This window comes from Macrotis lagotis, chromosome 1 (genome assembly GCF_037893015.1).
Source record: "Macrotis lagotis isolate mMagLag1 chromosome 1, bilby.v1.9.chrom.fasta, whole genome shotgun sequence".
Classification (NCBI taxonomy): domain Eukaryota; kingdom Metazoa; phylum Chordata; class Mammalia; order Peramelemorphia; family Peramelidae; genus Macrotis; species Macrotis lagotis.
The window spans coordinates 323,967,327-323,974,978 of record NC_133658.1 but is presented as its reverse complement, the minus strand read 5'-3'; the positions used below and the strand labels follow the sequence as shown (position 1 = coordinate 323,974,978).

The 7,652-nt window shown below is 38.2% G+C and overlaps 1 long non-coding RNA gene across 1 annotated transcript in view; it reads right to left on the bottom strand.

The window, feature by feature from the left end:
• Positions 1-1,590: 1,590 nt before the first annotated feature.
• The window catches only part of LOC141517407 (uncharacterized), a 78,526-nt gene continuing 72,464 nt past the window's right edge, over positions 1,591-7,652 (bottom strand). The window contains exon 4 of the long non-coding RNA XR_012476844.1: positions 1,591-1,655. This is a non-coding gene — a long non-coding RNA (uncharacterized LOC141517407). The remainder of the gene's footprint in view (positions 1,656-7,652) is intronic.

Genomic DNA, 7,652 nt, shown 5'->3' with positions numbered 1-7,652 from the left:
TTTAATTCAAATGAAAAAAAAAAACACATAAAAGTCCTACTATGTGTGAAGCATGGTATTCAGATTATATCACATACAATCTTTCCTCTCTCATGGATATATTCTAGTGGGACCACAAGGCAAAATGCACAGATATTTTACAATATTACATGAAAACTCATTAGAGGGATTCAAAGGTTAGGTCAGGTCCTAGGAGGAAGATGATTACTGACTGAGGGGATCAGGGAAGGCTTCCTGGAGGAAGTGGTTTTTGAATTGATTTTTAAAGAATTGGAAGGAATTGGGTAGGCAAACAAAGGGAAGGAAGGGATTTCAGACACAGGGAACACACAATAGGGGTGAAGGTATGGAGGTAGGTGAGCAAAAACCATGGCTGCAAAGGACATTTGTCTAGCTAGATAGAACATTTAGAATAGAGTGATGCCAGATAAAGGACAATTATGTGGCACAATAGATAGATCAGATGAGTCTAAGTTTAAATCTGGCCTCAGGCACTTACTAGCTATGGGACCCTTAGCACATAATTTAACCCTGTTTGCCTCAGTTCTTCATCTGTAAAATAAACTGGAGAAGGAAATGGCAAACCACTCCAGTATCTCTGCCAAGACAACCCCAAATGGGACTCCAAAATCGGACATGACTGAAACAACTGAACAACAATACTAGAGAAGTTGAAATAGTGTTGGAAGGTCTTGAATACCCTTGTCAGGTCTTTCCTCAATTGAAATGAGCATCAAATTTCCTTCTCTATCTTATTTTTTTGGTTTATTTTTTTTTATATTATTACAACAATCTTGTGAGAGTAAGCATTTTAGAAAGCTCAAAAATGAGAGAGAAAAAAATGTACTTCAGTCTCTGTCTAGCTCATTTTTTAAAAAAAATTCATTTATTTAAGGCATCGGGATTAAGAGACTTGGCCAAGGTCACATAGCTAGGCAATTATTAAGTGTCTGAGGTTGGATTTGAATTCAGGTCCTCCTGAATCCAGGGTTATGCTCTATTCACTGCGCCACCTAGCTGCCCCCACTAGCTTGTTTTCTTGATGAGGAAACTAAGGTTTGTTGATCAGGAAACTAAGTGACTTTGCCCAGGTTCACATAGCAAGTAAGTTTTGTATTCAGCAAAATGAGTATTCCTGACTTCAGGACTACTTCTCTATCCAAACTGGGTTATCTAGTTTCCCAAAACACTGAGATATCAAAATTAAAGAAAAAAACTAAGTGTTTGATCTTTTATTTTTTTTTGTCCCAACAGAGGGGTGACAAGCCCAAATTTTCCATAATCACAGATTGTAAAACTAGGAAAGTATCTTAGAAGTCATCTAGTCCAACATTCTCATTTTACAAATGAGGAGACTGAACCCCAGCAGGTTAAGTGACTTGTCCACACAGGCAACAGAGGTGGGAGTCTACCCCAGGTTCTCTGACCCAAAATCCAGTGTCCCATACTGCCTTTCAAAGTGCCTTCTTTTTCTAGCTGTCTCTTGTTCCACTGTCACACATAGACTGTCGGGATTTTTTTTTTTCAGTTTTACCTGAATCCCTCCCACTGTAATTTATCCATTTCTCCTACTTGTTCCTGGTGGATCAGATCTGTATAGTGTGCCCCAGCCTAGCTCGCTTCACCCCTCCAGGGATTCTGTTCTTGTCAGCCTTCTGGAAGAAAAGACGAAGGGAAGGAAATGAGTGACAGCCAGGACCATCTCTGGACCTTTCCTTTCCCAACACCAGCCAAGCTCTCAGTTAAGACAATGTCCAGTCATATTCCCTGTACTCAGATAAGATAAGGAGCCACCTGCAGGCTGGCTGGACCCCCAGGACAGGCATCATCAGCTGCAGGCTTTTATCTGACCTGACTGAGCTACTCTCCCCCAGGAGGGCTGAGCTCCCAGTCCAGGCCTCCTCATTGTCCCAGTGACAATGGTTCATCTCCAGCTGCCCCCTTCCCAATCCCATCCCCCCCACTAAGCTGACAAGCAGTCCAGGTGGCTGAGACAAGAGGATTGCCCAACCTTAGCCTCCCAATGAAAAGCAACTTGGGGGGGTGGTGGAAGGGCTGTCCTTAATTTTTTGTCCCCTCTGGCCTGAGTTGAGATTCCTTCTTGAACTAAGGCTGGGACTAGGTACTAAAGCTAGGACAAGGAACTGGGGAAGAAACTGAGAAGTTCTAGGGCTTTTGTGGGGAGGGTATGAGAAGATTTGGTACAGGAAGAGCTATCAAGACAATCTTCCTATCATCTTTCTTGGTAAAAATTAGTTCTGCCCAATGAGGCCCAAGTGATTGTCCTCTGTCCTTGATTCTATCTCTGAGTCACTTAACCCTTTAGAAGGACCCTTAGCTACTCAGAACCCCTAACATCCTCATCCTCAGCCCCTCAGCCTCCTCACTTCTCTCAGGTCTCTCAACTCCCTTAACCCATCATTCCCTCACCTTCCTTAGCCCCTCAGACACTCAGCCACTTCGCTACTTCATGACCTCAGTCTCTGTGCCCTTCAGAACCCTTGGTTCTTCAACTGCTTTGGCCTCAATCTGTCTCCTAAGATCCCCCAGAAGAAAAGGAAATAGGTCTCTTCCTTAGGAACACCTAACAAATACTTACTTCATTTATTCATTCATACTTACATGCATACACACATACATGCATACATACCTACATACCTATATACATTCATTCCCATCCTCAGAGAAGATTGGGGGAGGGACAGAGAGGTGAGGCTCTTATGGAAACAGAAAAGAGAGCAGGATAGATAGTAAATTTAGTTCATTAGAAACTGAGGCCTGAGGCCAAAAGAGACCTGTTTGACTGAATTCCATCCCACTCTTTGGAGCTGTGAGCAGATGACCTGAGAATTCAGCACCCTGGCCCATCATTCTCTCCATCTCCCTCCCCCATCCCTCACCTCAACACACACAGTTTGGAGACTAATCCAGTACAATCTGCAGCAAAGTGAATCTGACATATTTCATAATTCAAAGAATCCTCCTTAGGCTGCTTGGGAATTGGGTATAACTGGAGACAGTTCCTCTTGACAGTGACTATAATCATCATGACTGTCACAGTTCAACAAAGGTTTTACAAAACTTCCTTTCTTGCTTTGAATGTTCTCCAGTATCTGCTAATGACAAGTGTAGTTTAATCTTTATTACATACCCTCACACACTTTCACACACATTAACATAACACATACAATTGTTATATACATGCATTCTCACTCCTTTTCATGTGAAGAATCTGAGTTGAGATTTCCAAGGTCAATCCTAACCTAAGAATTCTCTCTAATGCCTACCCAACCACCACCACTATAACCACCACCACCACCAACAATGACAACAATAGCAGAGCACAAGCTACACTAATAACTACTACAACAGCAGCAGCAGCAACAACTATTACAATAACAATAGCAGCAACACTTAGGGTTTGCTCTAATTGTTGGGAAGTTTTTCCTTTGGATTAAGCCTAAATCTGTCTTTCTGAAAGTTTCCTTCTTTGTTCCTAGATTTCCCCTATTGAGTTAAGCTGAATAGATTTATTGTTTAAAGATAGTTTATCATGTCCTTTCCCTCCCCACTTCAAAAAAATTCTTTTTTTTTCCTTTAAGGTTAATATCCCCAATTTCTTTAATTAATCCTTTTGTGACATGTTCTCCAGTCCTCTCATCATCATTTCCCTCTTTTAGACAAAAATCTATTTTTTTCTAAAATGTGCCCAGAACTGAAAAGAGTATTCCAGATGTGTCCTGCCCAGGCTAGAGTGCAGCATGATGATAGCCTTCCCAATCCTGGAAAACAGGAATTGTTATATTAATTACTTTAGGTTGCTTTTTTGGTTGCCATATCCCAAGGTGAGTATCCTCCAAGGATCTGTTCTGGCAACATTTTTCTTCTCTCACAAAACTCTCTGTGAACTCCCCAGTTCCCATGAGTTGAATTAGCATCTATCTCTATGCAGATGGATACCGCATCTCTATATTTAGCTAGATGACAGAATGGATAAAACACCAAACCTAAGATCAAAGTGACACAAGTACAAATTTGGCCTCAGATATTTACTAGCTGTGTGACCTAAACAAATTACTTAAACAATTTGCCTCAGTTTCCTCATCTATAAAATGGAGGAAATAATTGAACCTACCTCCCAGGTTGTTATGAGAATTGAATGAGATATTGTTTGGGATTTGCTTTGGAATCCTTATATAGGTGAAAGAGCTACATTAAATATTTGTTCTATACCCCTCCATTGAGCTCCCATGCTCCCAGACTGAAAGACAAAGATCTTTCCTTCCTCTGAACTTCTGTAGCCCAAACACATAAAAAAGATAAGCATCATGATAGATAGTCTGGCCTTGATTTTTCCCATTTCCAGCTACCCAAAGCCCATCTTGGATTCATTGATTGTTTCTTCCAATTTTATTTGAGAAAAAACAATCTGTTGAAGGGAAGAGATCTCCTTTAGCTTATGCATTTAGGCCCCAGCATAACTCTTATGAATTTTATTATTTTTAATAATATTCAATTTTTCTCCAGGTATATATAAAAACAATTTTAACATTTATTTTTAAATGTTTTAAATGTTTTAAATTGAGTTCCAAATTTTTTTCTCTCCTGCCTCACTCCATTTCCTTGCTCTCTGAGACAGTAAGCAATTTGATACAGGTTTTGCATGTTCAATCATATATAACATATTGCCCTAAGTTGTGAAAGAAGACATAAATTCAAAGAAAAAAACATAAAAATACAGAAAGTGAAAATTAGTATACATTGATCTACATTCAGATTCCATGAGCTCTTTCTTTGAAAGTAGAAAGTATTTTTCATTATGAGTCTTTTGGAATTGTCTTGGATCATTGTATTGCTAAGAACAGCCAAGTCATTCACAGTCAATCATTATAGTTACTGTGTATAGTATTCTCCTGATTCTGTTCATTTCACTTTGCATCAGTATATAAGTTTTTCCAGGTTTTTCTGAAATTTGTCTGCTTACCATTTCTTATAGCATGATATTCCATTATAATCATATACCACGAGTTGTTCAGCCATTCCTTAATCAGCAAGCATTCCTTCCATTTCTAATTCTTTGCCATCACTAAAGGAGCTGCTCTATATTTTTGTTCAAATAGGTCAGTCCTCCCCCCCTTTTTTAAATTTCTTTGGGAAATGGACCTAGGAGTGGTATTACAGGATCAAAGGGTATGCACAGTTTTATAACCCTTTGAATATAGTTCCAAATTGTTCTTCAGAATGGTTGGATGAGTTCACAATTGTATATGTGTCTCAATTTTTCCACATACTCTTCAAAGTTTGTTTTCCTTTTCTGTCATATTAGCCAATTTTATAGGTGTGACGTGGTACTTCAGAGTTGTTTTATTACATTTCTCTAATCAATAGTGATTTAGAGCATTTTTAAATATGGCTATAGATAGCTTTGAGCATCTGAAAAAAATGTCTATTCATATTTTTAACCATTTGCCAAATGGGGGATGACTTTTAATATTATAAACTCAATTCAGTTCTCCATATATTTGAAAAATGAGACTTTCATCAGAGATACTTGTTGTAAAAAATTGTTTCAAGGGGTGGCTAGGTGGCGTAGAGGATAAAGGCTCTGGAGTCAGGGGTACCTGGGTTCAAATCCGGTCTCAGACACTTAATAATTACCTAGCTGTGTGGCCTTGGGCAAGCCACTTAACCCCATTTGCCTTGCAAAAACCTAAAAAAAAATTGCTTCTCAAGCTTTCTGCTTTCCTTCTGATCTTGGATGCATTGGTTTTATTTGTGACAAAACTTTTAGATTTAATATTATGAAAGCTGTCCATTTTACATGTCATAATGCTTCTTTTCTATTGTTTGGTCATAAATTCCTTTCTTCATAGATCTGACAGGTGAACTATTCCTTGCTCTCCTAATTTGCATACAGTATCACCCTTTTTGTTCAAATCATGCACCCATTTTGATCTTGTCATATGGTGTAAGATGTTGTTCTCTACCTAGTTTCTGCAAAACTATTTTCTAGTTTTCCCAATAGTTTCTGTCAAATAGTGACTTTTTGTCCCAAAATCTGGGGTCTTTGGGTTTATCAAACACGAGATTACTATGGTCATTTACTACTGAGTTTTGTATACTTAATCTATTCCATTAATCCACCCTTCTATTTCTTAGCCAGTAATAGTTTTGATGGTTACTGCTTTATAATACAGTTTGAGATCTGGTTCAGTTAGGCTATCCCATGAATTTTATCATTGCTAGATTTGTAATTAATATAATAATTATTATCATTCTAATTTGTATTGTTTCTTATTTCATTAAATTTTATGACATTTGCTTGTGGTATAGAAGTGCATCTGAGATCTTGAAGGCCCTGCTAATGGAACACAAGGTCTGCCAGGTTCCACTAAGCTGTAGTGGTTTTTAGATACAGGTCCAGCAATGGACTATGTACACATTGTCTAAGGACCAACCTAGCAAAGCAGAGAGGTATTAACTAGGAGAGGTTTGTTTGTTTATTTTTAAGTATAGTAATTCATAAGATTATCTAAGATGATTTCATTAGAGGCAATGATCTTCACTGGTGAGGGGGATAGTTACATCACTGAAAATTCTTAATATAGTCACTATGGAAAGTAAAAGGAATAAATAAATGAATGAATGGTGAAATGGCAGCTGAGGTACTATTCAAAAGTGTGACTGAATGTTTCCATCCATGTATTTCAGGACCACCCAGTAATAGCTGGCTATCCTCTCTGGAATTCTCCCCTTCCTCATCTCCATCTTCCTCATCTCCATCTCCTTCATCAATCTCATCTTCATATGAATATATCATTTATATATGTATACTCATGATACATGGATACATGTGATAGGCATGTGCATATACATGTGGTACACACATATATAATATGGATATATGTGCCTATTATATCCATATGTACATACAAATTCTAGATTTGCACATACTTACATATAATTTGTGTGATTTCTCACTTTAGACTGTGAACTTAAGAGCAGGGACTGGATATTTTGACTTCTTTTATTTTTCCTTTCTTTTCTCTAGTGATCAGCATAGTGACTGGCACTTAAATGCCTAAAAAAATCCTGGTACCTAGACCTATTGTCTTGTGTGCAAACCTATAGTGTAAACTACCATGGCATCCCCTAACATGGGACAAAATGGGCCATTTTATTAATAATAACTCATATGTTAAATGATTTAAAGACAGCAAAGTACTTGACACATTTTCTTTTTTGTGTAAGACAACAGGGTTAAGTGACTTGCTCAAGGTCACACAGCTAGGTAATCATTAAGTTTCTGAGGTCAGGTTTGAACTCAGGTCTTCTTGATTCCAGGGCCGGTGCTCTAGACACTGTGCCATCTATTTTCCCCTGACACATTATCTCTTATGAGCCTGAGAATGACCCTATGAAATAGATCCTGTAGATATTATCTCCGTTTTAGGAATTTCCATGAAACTAAGAGACTTGCCTTATAGTCACACAAATATTAGATGATTAAAAGTGAAATCAGAGCCTAAGTGTTTATAAATTCAAATTGATTTTGCTATCCATGGTACCTACCTATTGCAACAAGATGTAAAGATCATGTGCCCCACTCCATCCCTAGTCTTCTCTTAAGAAACTTCCACATTGGGGTGGCT